Below are 15,066 nucleotides of genomic sequence, written 5' to 3'. Positions count from 1 at the left end.
CAAAACTCCACTTAAAAAAAATTTAGCAATGTTAATGTAGCCTAAGGGTAGTCAACTATTGATTGTGAAGATGATTCTTGCTCCAAAGAAGTCTGGGTGGTCTGATGTGAACTGTCTGGTGACCTCCTGGTGGGTCTTCAGAATCCAGGCTGTGTCATGAGTGCTGCCGTCCAACTTGTATATATCTCAGCAACAAAAAAACTAAACACTAATAAATTACCAGACAACGGAATGCACAGGACACACTAGGCGTGCCAATAGTGTACCTGTGGGAGTAAAGCTCGCAGTTCCAGATACATGACGTTGTCCATGTAGAACTGGGTGAGACCTTGGTAGTAATAGTCTCTGAACACTGGAGCGTATGTGACCAGGCCCCTCACTGCCTGGAAGGCCTGTTCAAACGTATCCCATATCACATCCTGACTGGGGTACACCGTTTCTGGATCCTGATCAGTGAATGAGTGGCATGTTTCCCATGATGCTGTAAATATGAAGACATGGCTGTGATCCGATGATCTGTGTCATTTTGGGTCCTTTTACCACTGTTGACAACATTTATTTCTTAACATTTCCACATAGAGGAACTTATACTTTCTGGAAAACCAGTGCATCTGCAGTGACTACCTATGCTGCACTGGTTTAACCAAAAAAAAACGTAAAACCAATAAAAGTAAATAAAAAATGTTTAAGATTGAACTTCCCTTTTTGTATCCTCTATCCTGCATCCTAGCATCTTGTTCCTTAGACTTAAAATGCAAACTGCTCCCAATTAGACTGCCATCTTGACTTGGGCTGCACAGTTCATTGTAATGTAAATTGTATTATGGACTAGTGCAATATCCAAATTGCAGAGGGGGCGCAATATTTGTGAAAAGGCAAAATATGTGTCAAACCATTCTGAATGTAAAGTTTCTGAAAGTATTGTGGTACTGCAGAGAAGTCTCTGCCTACAAATCCTTTCCTACAGACTTAAGAAAAAAATCTGTTTGTACAGATCCTCGCAAAAATCACACTATAATCATTTTAATTTCTTTCAATTTTCAATGAAAATGAGAATAAGAATACAAACATGATCATTCCCTCCAATATAGTGAATCATATCGCAATCGCAATATCAGTCAAAATAATCGCAAATAGATATTTTCCTCATATCATGCAGCCCTAATCCTGACTAAGAAAGAAGTTCCAAACAGAGACCATTATAACACTACAGTCTGTTTGGATCCATGTGTTTAATGGCTTACTTCCTGTTAGATACTTCCTCTTTTCAAGGTGGGTTTGGTTTCAGGTAACAGACAGAAGTAGCAGAGTGTAATGACACACTGATTTAAAGCTACTCAAATCTGGTAACAACTTTGTGGAGTGGTCTGGTAAGAATCACCTGCTGCTGAACGTGGATAAGACCAGAGAGATGGTGATTGACTTCACGAGGAAGGGAAAGGCTCCGCAGCCCCTTTGCATCCTGGGTGGAGATGTGGACATGATTGAGGAGTACAGATACCTGGGCGTGTCAACATCAACAAGAGGCTGAACTGGAAAATGAACAGCACTGCAGTCTACAAGAAGGGGATGAGCAGACTCTATTTCCTGAGGAAGCTGAGATCCTTCAATGTGTGCAGCAGACAGTTGAAGATGTTCTACCAGCCTGTTGTGGCCAGCGCTCTGTTCTCCTCCGCCATCTGCTGGGGCAGCAGCATCGGAACCAGCGACACAAACAGACTGAACAAACTGATCATGAAGGCTGGATCCATTATTGGCTGCAAACAGAACACTTTTGAAGCTGTGGTGGAGAGGAGGTCACTGAACAAACAGTTATCTATCATGGATAACCCCGACCACCCTCTGCACCCCACACTGGTCCAACAGAGGAGCACCTTCTCTAAGAGGCTCCGACAGCTTCGATGTTGCACAGACCGATACAAGAAATCATTCCTGCCGCAGGCAATCAAACTATTTAACACTTCTTCACTGAGTGACAGATAAGACTCATAGACATCACAACTGCACTAATTGCAACTTGCACAATAGGTTTGTTTATCTACAGCTTTATCAATACTATTTAAACAGTTGTACTGTTTTTATTCCCAACTTATTTTAAACCATCTGTTCTTATATTGTATCCTATTATTATTTCATGTATATTGTATCCTTTTACTTCATGTATATTCTGTTTGTGTGATGTGTGTCTGATATTTTTACTGCTGCAACACCGTAATTTCCCATTTTTTTGGGATCAATAAAAATCTATCTATCTATCTATCTATCTATCTATCTATCTATCTATCTATCTATCTATATATCTATCTAACAAGATATAGATACAACTAAAAAGTGATGAATGATATGCAGGCTTCGGTAGCCATAAATGACTTTTCCAAAATAAAAAAATAAAAAGAATGATTTTAAAGTGCAGTTTTCTGCTGATGTTGTCTTCCAACTAACACAAAAAAGTCTGAGTGACAAAAAGGATCTATTTTTGCTACTGCCAAAGCTCGGTGGCTTTGTATAATTTGATAAACGCATAATTGTGACGCAGTGTCTGCCAAAAAAACTAAAACAAGCCATTAACCCAAATGTGTTTTGAAGATTTGAACATTCATGCAGGACCATAATCTTAAATGTAATATGTGTATGATGATAGTTCCAGTAATGTACTGTATATAAGTATTGCAAGTAATAAAGACTGACCCACATACAGTACAGGCCAAAAGTTTGGACACACCTTCTCATTCAATGCGTTTCCTTTTATTTTCATGACTATTTACATTGTAGATTCTCACTGAAGGCATCAAAACTATAAATGAACACATATGGAATTGGAACTTAAAAAAGTGTGAAATAACTGAAAACATGTCTTATATTTTAGATTCTTCAAAGTAGCCACCCTTTGCTTTTTTATTAATAAGGGACAAAATTCCACTAATTAACCCTGACAAAGCACACCTGTGAAGGTAAAACCATTTCAGGTGACTACCTCATGAAGCTCATTGAGAGAACACCAAGGGTTTGCAGCGAAATCAAAAAAGCAAAGGGTGGCTACTTTGAAGAATCTAAAATATAAGACATGTTTTCAGTTATTTCACACTTTTTTGTTAAGTAGATAATTCCATATGTGTTCATTCATAGTTTTGATGCCTTCAGTGAGAATCTACAATGTAAATAGTCATGAAAATAAAGAAACACATTGAATGAGAAAGTGTGTCCAAACTTTTGGCCTGTACTGTATGCTCCAGGTTGTCATTGATAAGATATTTGCATGTTATAAAACCAAATAAGATAAAATCAAGGAAGTTGAACATGCTTGTAGGCACAGTAAATACTGGTGTACTTTGACCACCCTCAAGTCAGCAAGGTACTATTAGGCTTGTGTGTTGACTCTGTTCTGATGTCAGCCTCATTAAATCTTGTTTTATTAAACAACTGTAAACTATGGTAAGCGATGGTATCTTTAAGATAAGATCTGCTTTATTGTACAACTTATCTGTAAAGCTGCTGGCTATAGAGAAGAGACAGAATAACTAATGTAATCCTTTGTGTGAAAGCACAATGAAGACTTCAATGCGAGGAGCTACAAAAGCTGGAGCCTTTTTATTCTTAATATACATCATAATTTACATGATCGTGAGTTGGAGAACAGGCAAATCTTTTACAGAGGGAGTCACAGACCAAGACATTGTGAGGAGGAAACTGGACACGATTGAAAAGACCCTAAATAAGCTGGGTGAGTACCAATTCAGAAGCAACCTTAAAAAAAAGAGTTAAACGACGAGTGTAAAGTTCTGGCTTTGTAATCGCATAACAACGGATTAGTAATGAAGTAAACCTATTATATTAAAGATCTGTAATCGAAAGTAATTGAAGAGGAAGACATTTTATTGCAAACTCATGCACATGCAAGAGTGTAACTGAAAGACCAGATAAATGTTGTTGTTGTATGCTGATGGCATTGTGTTGGTTTCAGAGAAAGAGGTTCATTTACAAGAATTTCTAAACATTATTAGTTTGTGGTGTAGTAAATACTTGCCATTAAAGTAACAGTAAAAAAAACACAGATAATACATGTTAGAAAGCAATTTGAGCAGCAGAGCAATATATATTTATAATATATACATATATTTCTTGTTGGTTTTGTATTTAATAAAAACCTTAGATTTTCAGAGGGACTTGGCAGAATCAGCAGGACGAGCATTAGCTTTAGGGTCTGTGATGATGTATATAATGAAATTGTGACCTTGGTTTTCATAAATTTATGATTCAATGGTTCAATTTTATTTTGCTGAAGGAGTAGTGGGTTGTAAGGTTGCCGCTGACTGAGGAGCTTTCTTGGGATGCATAAATATAATGCTAAGCAGGCTACTGAAGGGGACATGGGATAGGGGTCATGTTTTGTAAAGCAGATATGTGAAATAGTTCGGCTGTGGATCCGCCTGAGGGCGATTTCACGCTCCTTTCACCGACTGGTTAGAGACCAACACATCTTTTTAGTTGATTTATTTCTTTTTCTATTATTTAACAGTATGTAACAGTAGTCTTTATCATGTATATTATTGTTTGGCATTCTTGGCACACAATTTGTGTTCTGTCCAGTAAACTGGGACTATAATTTGAGAGGATTGTATAATTATAAAAACATACCCTAATTTTACAATCCTTAATTATAGTCTTCGTTCACTGGACCAGTAACTATACAGTTCAGGCTACTATATATTCATGAAACAACAGGGAGAGGACACCTCAATGTTTTTTGTATATATTATTATATTTTGCTGTTTTTGTTTTTTTTAACTGATGAATACTCTGTTAAAGTCATGTTTACATGTGTAGTCTACTATGAGTTTATTACTTAATTATCTATAGTTTCTAGATTTCAGAGTCCAATTTCTTCAGTGTCCTTCTTTTCTATGTCCATATACACGACGAGGCAAAGCATATAATATGTAAAGAAGGTTAGTTGGCCTCGGTAAACAAAATTTAAATGAAAAACAGTGAGAAAAAGTGTGACAGGTAATAGCGAACCGACTGAATAGTAGTCTACAAATATACAGTCATGAACCACTTCTCTTAAAACCATTCAATGACTCTGTCATTTGCACAAACAAACAGTTGTGCGAGCGGGAGTTAATAAATTACTTAGGAAATTTATATTATGAGAGAGAGGGCGAGACATCTTCTGCTCACAAGGCCAGAGTAGGCAAGTGACTCATTTAATGGTTTCAGTTAAGAGCAGTAGTTCGTAATCATTCAGTCGGTCCGCTATTATCTGCCATGCTTTTTCTCACGTTTTTTTGTTTATAGAGGACAAGTTTCCTTCTTTACATATTATATGCTTTGCTCCCTTGTATATATGGATGTAGAAAAGAAAAGACACTGAAGAAATCTAAGAACTATAAAGATAATTAAGTGATACATTTAATGCACATTGTAGAATGTAACAGAGTGTATTCATCAGTTATTTCCCCCCAGCAAAATGTAAGGTCAAAAACTATTGAGGTGTCCTCTCCCTGTTGTTTCATGAATGTACAGTAGCCTACACTATATAGTTATTGGTCAGTAAACTAAGACTGTAATTTGGGAGGATTTTACAATTAGTTGTTAAAGAATACAAAAAAATGTATCAAAATAATTGAAGGTGCATTGGTCCACTATAGAAACACACATGTACAGCACTTTATATATTGTCCTTAGTAACAGACTTCATTTAAAACACGTTTGGCAACTTTATCTATTTATGTATTTAGAGCCGGTCAGAAGCAAAGTATTCTTCTGACGTGCCATAACAAGAGATTCTAACTCCCATCTCGTAAAATACGGATGCTTGGTCAGGTGCCTTTGTCGTTGTTATTGACGCTAAAAGTCTCATTTAGAGTCATATAATGCGCTTCAACTAAACGCGCTTGGTCGGGACTATTGGCATCCCTTTTGACGCAGTTATGTTAAGGAAAAGTCCGTGATACGTGGGAATGGGATGGTTGAGTTTAGGGAAAGGTCGTGGGTGGGCTTACGCTTCTGTGACACGCGGGAATAACGGGACGGTTAAAGAAGAAAGCGACTTTAGGAAATTCGTGGGACACAAACCCCGGTCTCCTGGGTAAGAGTCCTATGTTTGACCCATCCGCCACCCCAACCAACCTCCCTACGTGGAGGCCTTACATACTACTCGCTAAACCCTGTTAAGCTGCTGCTCTCCCCGGTATGTTATACAAACACGCTGAAGGACGCTTTTTTCGTCGCTTCAGACGCTGACAGCCAGTGTCCAAACATCTGTATTTTACGAGTTTGATGTGAGAACAGGTTGGTTACAAAGTGACGCATGTTCGTCACGGAAGTAAAGGCTGGACTACAACAAATAGCAGTTTGTGAAGAGTGTTTTCTGTTGGAGATGGTAAGTCCCTTTCGGGTGGACTTTGGGCTTTTTCACTTTGTAAACCTATAACGTGCACAAAAAACATATATAACACAATAAAGGAAAGGGAAAAAGCCAAAAAGCATAATATGAGCACTTTAAGATGCAAAAATCGTACCCCCATCCCTTCCTCCTCTCTCTCTCTCTCTCTCTCTCTCTCTCTCTCTCTCTCTCTACCTTATAAAGTCCAATATTCACTCTCATTTTATCTTTTCTCCACCAACTGCACCTCTCAGTATATTTTCGATTTATTAACAGCGCAGACCAAAATGCCTCTGGGCGCAATTGAAAAGATCTACAACCAATCAGAGCAACGAAACGACATTGCGCTGAGCGACACATGCAAGTTGAGGCAGTGCTTGGTCCGTTTTGAAGCAGGAAAAAGAATGGGGGTCAGGTCACAAACATTCTCAAATTACAGCTCAACAGTACACTAAAATGTGTTTCTGGTAAACGATGCTGAAAAGCTATGTAGAGCTGAGGGGAACTGTAGTGTCTGTCAGCTGATAATTCTTTGTAGATTTGTCACTTTGAACGGCACCTTTTGGGCCACGTCCACACGTACCAAAACAACCTTTTTTTCCCCATCTTCCCTGGCATTGTTTCAAGAATATTTGCGTCCAAACAGATCCATTTGTAAATGACTCAACACACTACTTCATATTCCAGGCCTATAGGTGGCGGTGTTTCTGCTACAGAAATTCAACAAAAAACAGAGAAGAAGAGACGGAGCATGCACAAGGGGGTAAGCTTCGCTTCAGAACTCGAGCCATCTATGGCGCCATTTTGTTGCTAACTGGCCATTACTTCCTGTTAGCATTCCGCTGACCGCCATTTTTTTTTTACGTCACTTGACTGCGAATAACTTTGCATCAGAAATGTTTAAAGACTCTATTTGTCCGTTGTTTAGTTCCAAAGAAACACGACAATGTATAAAAGGCTCCATTACCTTGTACCTCACGTTATGGCTCCGTAGCAGACGCTTTTGTAAAAATAAGCTAACGATTGTGTCATAACCAAGTGACTTACTGTCGCATAGTAGAGGAATTACCGTATAGTACAGGAGAAGCTCGCAGGCAGTTTCGACTTACATTAGCTGTTTAGGTTTAATTACTAATGTTAACTAGCATGTTAGTTAGCAATAATTAGCCTGTGCCCATGTTATCTCCTTACATATACCTACACTCTCCGTATCTGTAAGATTGGGAATGATTGAGATTTCTCTTGGCACAGCTACCAGAAGACTTCCAACTTTCAGACACGTTGCTCACGTCACATTCTCTCAGTTGGAGGCTGCGCAGTAAAGCTGGCCATCACCGGAAAAGTGCTTCTAATATCCTTCACTGGTCTCCGTCCAGAGCAACGGGGTCTATTGGTCAATTATATACTGTCTATGAGCATGCACATAAAGCTTGCGTGCTGTATACAAGCAGACAGTATATTTTGCCCTAGTAACCCTAATAGGCTCAATATCTTCTCCAGCAGGAACACAAGCATGTAGTCTGTCATTGTTGTTATGAGACTTCGCGGGATGAGAGGTTGAAGTCTAGAGGTTGAAGGGTGTGGCGATGACATCATTGATATGCAAGTATGCGGCGTTGCCGTCCAAACGAAGATGCAAGGGCAGCGTTTTCGATTTTTTCACCCTGGGACCAGGTTTCAAAAAAGGCAGTACATTTACAGGATTCATTTGGGCGATCAGCCAAAACGATGCAAAATATATGCGTTTACACCAAAAAGCGTTTCCACGTGGATGGCCCCTTACTTTACACATAGTCATTTGATTCATTTTTTATAAAAAATATATTGATTAGAGCAGCTTAAAATAGGAAGTATGTGTGAGCAAGATGGCGGCGCGGTTGAAGCTTTGTGACGCTGTGTTCTGCAAATTAGTAATAATATGCTTGTTTATCTCAAGTATTTTCGGTTAAAACAGTCTAGCATACACCCAACAGGAACTTTTGGACATCGGCTCCTGCCATTCTGACATTGTTATTAGCGTACTTCCAGAGATCGCTAAACCAACGGCACATCCGGATATCCCCACACCGATTGGAGGGCTCTGCAGACGGACACGCAAACACCAGTCCCTCCAGAAAAACCCGATTATGCGATTGCATAATTCAATGTAATAATCAGCCAAAGTCCACATATTTATGTGGGGGCCGCATTTTTTCAAATACGCCACACTTTTGCCGCATAAATTGCCGATTTCCACGCTAAAATATGCGGGGCTTACATGATTTCATAATCCCCGCATTTTCGTTGCAAAAAAGTCACATATATCTTAGCAGAAAGTTGAAAAACAAGAGCAGCCATTTTCCCCTGTTTCCATGGGAACTTATGAAGTGACGTACTGTAATTACGCGACATGAACATCATCGAAAAGCAGGGTGTTGGGGGGGTAATAACTTTTTTTTCTCTTTTTCATCAAACGGCAGTTTTTGCAAGTTCCCGCAGTTTTGCAAGTTCCCGCAATTTATTTTTCTTTTTTAAGAAAACGTGCCGCATAATCAAGGATTTTTGCCCACAACAATCACAAAAAAACTCTGCATTTTTCTGGAAGGACTGAAACGCCGCTGCAGAGGCTAAAGCTAACTCCACATCGACTTGCTCTTCCAAGCCTTTTCCTCGCCAGTGTTCGCTCGGTGGCGAACAAAATGGATGAACTGTGGCTGCGGATCACCACACACAGAATGATTATGGACTGCAACATCATGATTTTCACAGAAACTTAGGCTTAACAGCTGAATACCCAACAGCGTTATTGAGCTAGCTACACGCTGCCTCCTCCGGACAGAACAGCTGTTGACTCCGGCAAAACCAGAGGTGGGGGTTTGTGTATTTATGTTAACAAAATGCGGTGCACGGACATCACTATCACAGAGAGTCACTGCTCAGCTAACCTGGAGTATCTCATGGTTAAGTGTAGACCTTTCTATCTGCCCAAAGAGTTTACATCAACTGTAACAACAGCAGTTTACATACCTCCTGATGCTAATGCTAAGATTGCCATGAAAGTAGGGATGGGCATATCGATCCTGTGGTATCGATATATCGATATACTCACGCTACTAATTTGGCATTGATTTCCTTAAAAAAGAATTGATATGAACTAAAAAATAATAATTGGGGGTGTATGCATCACTTTCAGCTCTTTTAGATTACTTACTTAAATTACTATGTGCCGTGACACCCCTGTACCTGGCGCCGTATTGAGCTGGCCCATGTCACGTGACAGGAGACGAGCAAATGAGCATCAATGTGCGACCCAATGCGTGCGACACAGCCAAGTTCATTTTCTCAGGGAACAACTGTCTTTCTTATGCAGGTTTATAGGATGAGGAAATCCTCGTTTATTCTGATCTTTATGACCTCTTGTTTTTGCTTCAGTGAAGTGTTACATGTTTACTTCTACAAAGAGGTTAGAAACATAACATTGTTATGATGTATTAGTTTTATTTTTTTCATTTTAGCTTTTTCTACCAAGATTGGTATTTTTCTTTTTTTTTGAGAAATAAGAAAAGTGAAAATGTGTATGTTTTTGTTCATATTTAATTTATTTCATTCATATTTATGTTATTTATTTTAATTTTAATTTTATTATGTATTGACCATAATACATTTTGTATAAATTGTTCCGTATTTGTCTTGTGATTTGTCTTAAATGTAATAATATTTTTACTGACAAAAATTGCCAATAAGAAATTAACGGTATCGGTATCGATAAAAATGCAAGAAAAAGTATCGGTATCGTATCGAATCCTAAAAGTGTGGTGTCGCCCATCCCTACATGAAAGAACTGCATTCTGCTATTAGTAAGCAACAAACTCTGCACCCTCAGGCAGCCTACATTGTCGCGGGTTACTTCAACCACTCCAATTTAAAGACTGTGCTGCCTAAATTCCATAAAAAATGTATCATGCCCCACAAGAGGAGAAAATATTTTAGACCAAGTTTTCAATAATGTAGCTGATGCATATAAAGCTACTCCCCTCCCCCATCTAGGCCACTCAGACCAATCAGGCCTGTGCTGTGCAGCTGACTGAGGTTTTGGACTGACATATTCAATCTGTTACTAGACCAGGCAGCTGTCCCTGCATGCTTAAAACCACCTCCATCGTACCGGTGCAAAAAACCAGTCCACTGCAACAAGCCTTAATAACTTCCATCCAGTTGCACTCACCCCCATCATAATGAAATGCTTCGAGAGGCTGGTCCTGGCCCATCTCAAGACCTGCTTACCACCTTCACTGGACCCCTTCCAATTCGCCTAACACCGGCGTACCACAGGGATGTGTGCTGAGCCCTCTCCTTTACTTCCTCTTCACCTACGACTGCACACCTGGGTCTAACACCATTGTAAAGTTTGCAGACAACACTACGGTGATTGGTCTCATCAGCAAGGTCTCTCCGCACCCGTACCAGCAGGTTCAAAGGAAGCTTCTTTCCTGCGGCCTTCACTCTACTGAACTCTAACTCTGCATCCCGGTAATAATTAACCCACTAAGCCACACGTGTCAAACTCAAGGCCCGCAGGCCAAATCCGGCCCCTTGCAGATTTAGATCTGGCCCATATATCAATTTGGGTTCACAATACATTTTGGCCCTACTAGTTGTGCACCAAAACAAAAACACATGACAGGGTTTTTTTAACTGAAATTACCTGACATTCAAAGCAGAATATGGCAGATTTTGCTGACTCTGAGACTCAGAATTTATTCTGCTCTAATAACACTGCAATATATTTCTTGTCCTGCCTATGCACCACCTGTCACCACCCCACTCCCAAAGAACCATCCACCTACTATCTGTCAGCTGCCGGAACAAATTAATGTGTGTTAAAAGTGAACACAGATAGTTTGTGCGTGATACCACCTTCAGCGCCAAACATTTGCTTTCGTTTTTCTGGTTGGTTTGTAAGAGCATTCAGTAAGCCTGCCAAACAAACAACACAGTTTTAATGACCGTGTGCAACCCACAAGCTGATTATCTAATTACTAATCTAGTGTAGAGAAAAACTATTTTTATTTTTGCCATTATTGGTTATCCCACAGCCATTACAGTAAATAAATCATGCATTCTATTATATCAGGCTTTCAGTCTAGAGCCTTACTATTTTTCACAAGATTGAGCCATTTTCCAGTTTCCTCTATTGGGCAAATACGTAATATATTCCTGGTTTCCACTCAAGAGTATTGCTGCTGTTATGGAGGACTGCAATGTTGTTGCTAAAAAACTGACATATATCAGACTGTAAAAACAAAATACCCCTAGCATTTAGTAATCACAAAAAAAAATCATAAAAACAACATTGGCATTATGTAAACAAACTGGGAATGGGTTAAAATAAAAAAGAATGAATATTTAGTAGTTAGGATCACTCAGTTAAAAGTGGGAAATAATATTAATATTGTACATAATTGAATGGCAATTTTGTTATGCAGACATGTTTGTCCTCAAAGGACATCTAAGCAACTAGCAACTAACAAGGGTTACCATGGTAAAAAATGACCTCTTAAATATCAGCATGTTAGCATGCTGACGTTAGCTCAAAGCAAGCTGTGCCTAGCCTCACAGAGACTCTTATTTATGTTTAAGACTTGTGTTGTCTTCCCGTTGACCATGATTTTGTTGTCCTTCTGGGTCAAAATTAAAAATGAACTTTTTTGTTGTTGTTGTTTCAACGTTTTTGTCGCTTTTTTCTATGCTTTTGACACTTTTTAAAAGTTTTTTTGGCTCTTTTTTTAACATTTCTTTTAATTCATTGTCAATAAACCTAATTTATGTGGCATTATACTTATTTTTTTAGTTAAAAAAAAGCAGAAATTATGAATTATTTCGACTAATAGCTAAGATCAGAGGATGTTGAGTGGATCACACTGGTACATGTCAAAGTTTAGTCATGGTGATTATTTGTGAAATTGTGCAAACGACAGCCTTTTCAAGGGATTTGAGAAGGAAGGAGTGGTAGCATGCAAGCTCCCAAATTGACGCTCGTCTGAGAAATGGAGTTTTGGATAATGTTCAGCTTCGGCACTTTTACCTATGCTAAAATATTCAATGACTGAGGAAGCCTAGTGACGAGTCCATAGCAACCAGTGTTGAATTACCCAGCGTGCTTTGCTGAATGGTCTCAATGTTTTATTGTTTATTTCATGTGAATACTAGTTTACTAGAGGAGTAACTTAGTATTTGAAGTAATGCAGGAAGTGTGCATTTAGTTTCCATGCTTATTGTGTTTCCACAACAATGTTAGTGAGTAAATCTACTGAAATGGCCACCACACCATAACAGAGGAGTGTGATGCGTCAGATGAGAATGCAGCTGTTTAGCCATGTCTATTATGGTTGTAAAAAAGTAATAGAAATCTGTGCAGTTTTGTTAAGTGCAAATCAGTACTGTAAATTGTTGGGCAGTGTTATTTTAATCTCCAAATCATGTTGGAGGGTCATCCAAAATGTATTGTTGATAAAGGAAGGGTTATGTCTATTTTGATTGAAGTTCCCAAGACTCCCCCATTGGCCCCTTATATAAATAACAAGCTGTCCCTAACAATGTTATTGCTTTTAGAAAATTTGTTCAAAAGAAAACCCAAATTTCTCATTTAGAAACTTTTTGAAAATAAGTCAAATTTGTCCCGAGGGCAACAGGAGGGTTCAGGGGCGTCGAACTGGGGTGAAAAAGGGGACTGAGTACCCAGGGCCCTCATGTGAGTAAGGCCCCAAAATATGCTAGATTGAATATCTGTGGATGCGGGGAGGGACCCATAGAAAATGCCTTTCTGGGGCAACCTCTAGCTCACCCAGTAAGACTGTGAGTCCTTTGTAGCGGCATGGGTTCGAATCCGACCTGCAGCCCTTTGCTGCGTGTTTTCCCCCGTCTCTCTCCCACCTTTCCTGTCTATCCACTGTCTCTCACTCTGAAATAAAGGGAAAAAAGCCCCAAAAATAGAAATAAATTTTTTTTTGTGCTACGCCCCTGGGAGGGTTAATACATTTTCCTTCAGCTGCAGTTACGTATTTGATACTATAAATAAAATTGAATTGAAATTGAATTGAATTGAAACTGAAGGAATTCTTCCACCGGCAAATTAATCACCTTTTTGAGGGGCTTAACATACTCAGAAACTTACCAAAATTGTTGGTCGCAGCAATTCTGGTGAAACTTTACGTATTTTAAGGGTTTTGGCCATTTCCACATGTCATACTTTAACGAACTCTTAGAGATTTCATCCGATCAACTTCAAATTTGGTCTGTGCCATCTTAAGGTCATAGGTCATGGCCGTGGCGGGGTGTCCATTTTGTCCGTTTTGACCGTTTTGACAATCAAAACAGGAAGTGGGTGTAACTTGAGTGTACATTTTCTAATTGGCTCGAAACTTTTCAGGATTCATAATTGTCCAACCCTGAGAATATCTAAAGGCCGATATTTACTCAAAGTCATTGCACCCCCTAGTGGCAACAGGAAGTAGACCTAAAAGTCAAGGTGCTATACTTTAACGAACTCCTCCTAGAGATTTCATCCGATGGACTTCAAATTCGGTCTGTGTCATCTAAAGACCATAAAAGATGAAAAGTTATTAAAAGAAAAACTTTTCTTCCAACGGTGTGAGGAAATTTACATGCCAAAATTGACTTTTGGTCATAGCGCCCCCCACTGGCAACAGGAAATTAGCCTTATATGACAAACATCATCCGATTTACATGAAACTTATAATGTGTGGTCTACATGTGGTACTGTGCCGCCCCCTATACTTTAACCACACCCACTTACTCAGGACACACCCCTTTTCATAACATTTTAACTGTTTATGGTAGAGTCTTGTGTGAGGTGTCATTGAACTCAGCAAAGAGTTCTTTCTTCATTGGTGATGGTTAGGCCCGCCCACTATGATTAAGCCACGCCCCTTTCATAATTGGTGACTCGTTTAAGGTAGAGTCTTATGTGAGGTATCAATGAACTCAGCAGAGACTTCCTTTTTTATTGATAAAGGTTTGCCCCGACCCCTATGCTTTGGCCATTCCACCTTTCACAGCTAATTAACTGTATGACGTAGTCTTGTGTGAGGTATCATTGAACTCAGAAGGGAGTTCCCTTTTCATTACTGACTATTTGCGTCTGAGTGCAGCTTTAATTGTAAAAGTATTTTTAATATTATTTGTAACACTGTATAGATATTGTTCTTGTTCCTTTGGTGTGTTGCTACGCACTTTGTATTTGTATATATATATATATATATACTTTGTATATATATATATATATATATATATATATATATATATATATATATATATATATATATATTCGCGATTTGGCAGTCCGTTAACTTGTTGCTCTCTCTAATATAACCAATATAAGCTGCTCTGTAGGCTACAAAACGTGCATGCATGCTGAAATTCAACTGTGCGGTTTTGTCGGGATTAAGCTACGGAGGAAAACTCCGCTAGCTGCTAGGCTAATGTGCAATGGTAAACACACAGAATATGGTACACGCACATAGCAGAGCTTGCAAAACTGTGGCTTTTTGTCAACAACGCAAACATTGTCAACATAACTCACTGGAAATCCTAAATACTTCCACACCAGCGAGTCAGAATATAGGAGCGAGGAGGAGGGGGTTCAAGTTCTGTTGAGGAGGTTGACTTGCAGCACTTCAACG

Source organism: Perca flavescens, chromosome 8, assembly GCF_004354835.1.
Source record: "Perca flavescens isolate YP-PL-M2 chromosome 8, PFLA_1.0, whole genome shotgun sequence".
Lineage (NCBI taxonomy): Eukaryota > Metazoa > Chordata > Actinopteri > Perciformes > Percidae > Perca > Perca flavescens.
The sequence above is the reverse complement of the archived record's forward strand: the minus strand, read 5'-3'. Positions refer to the sequence as shown.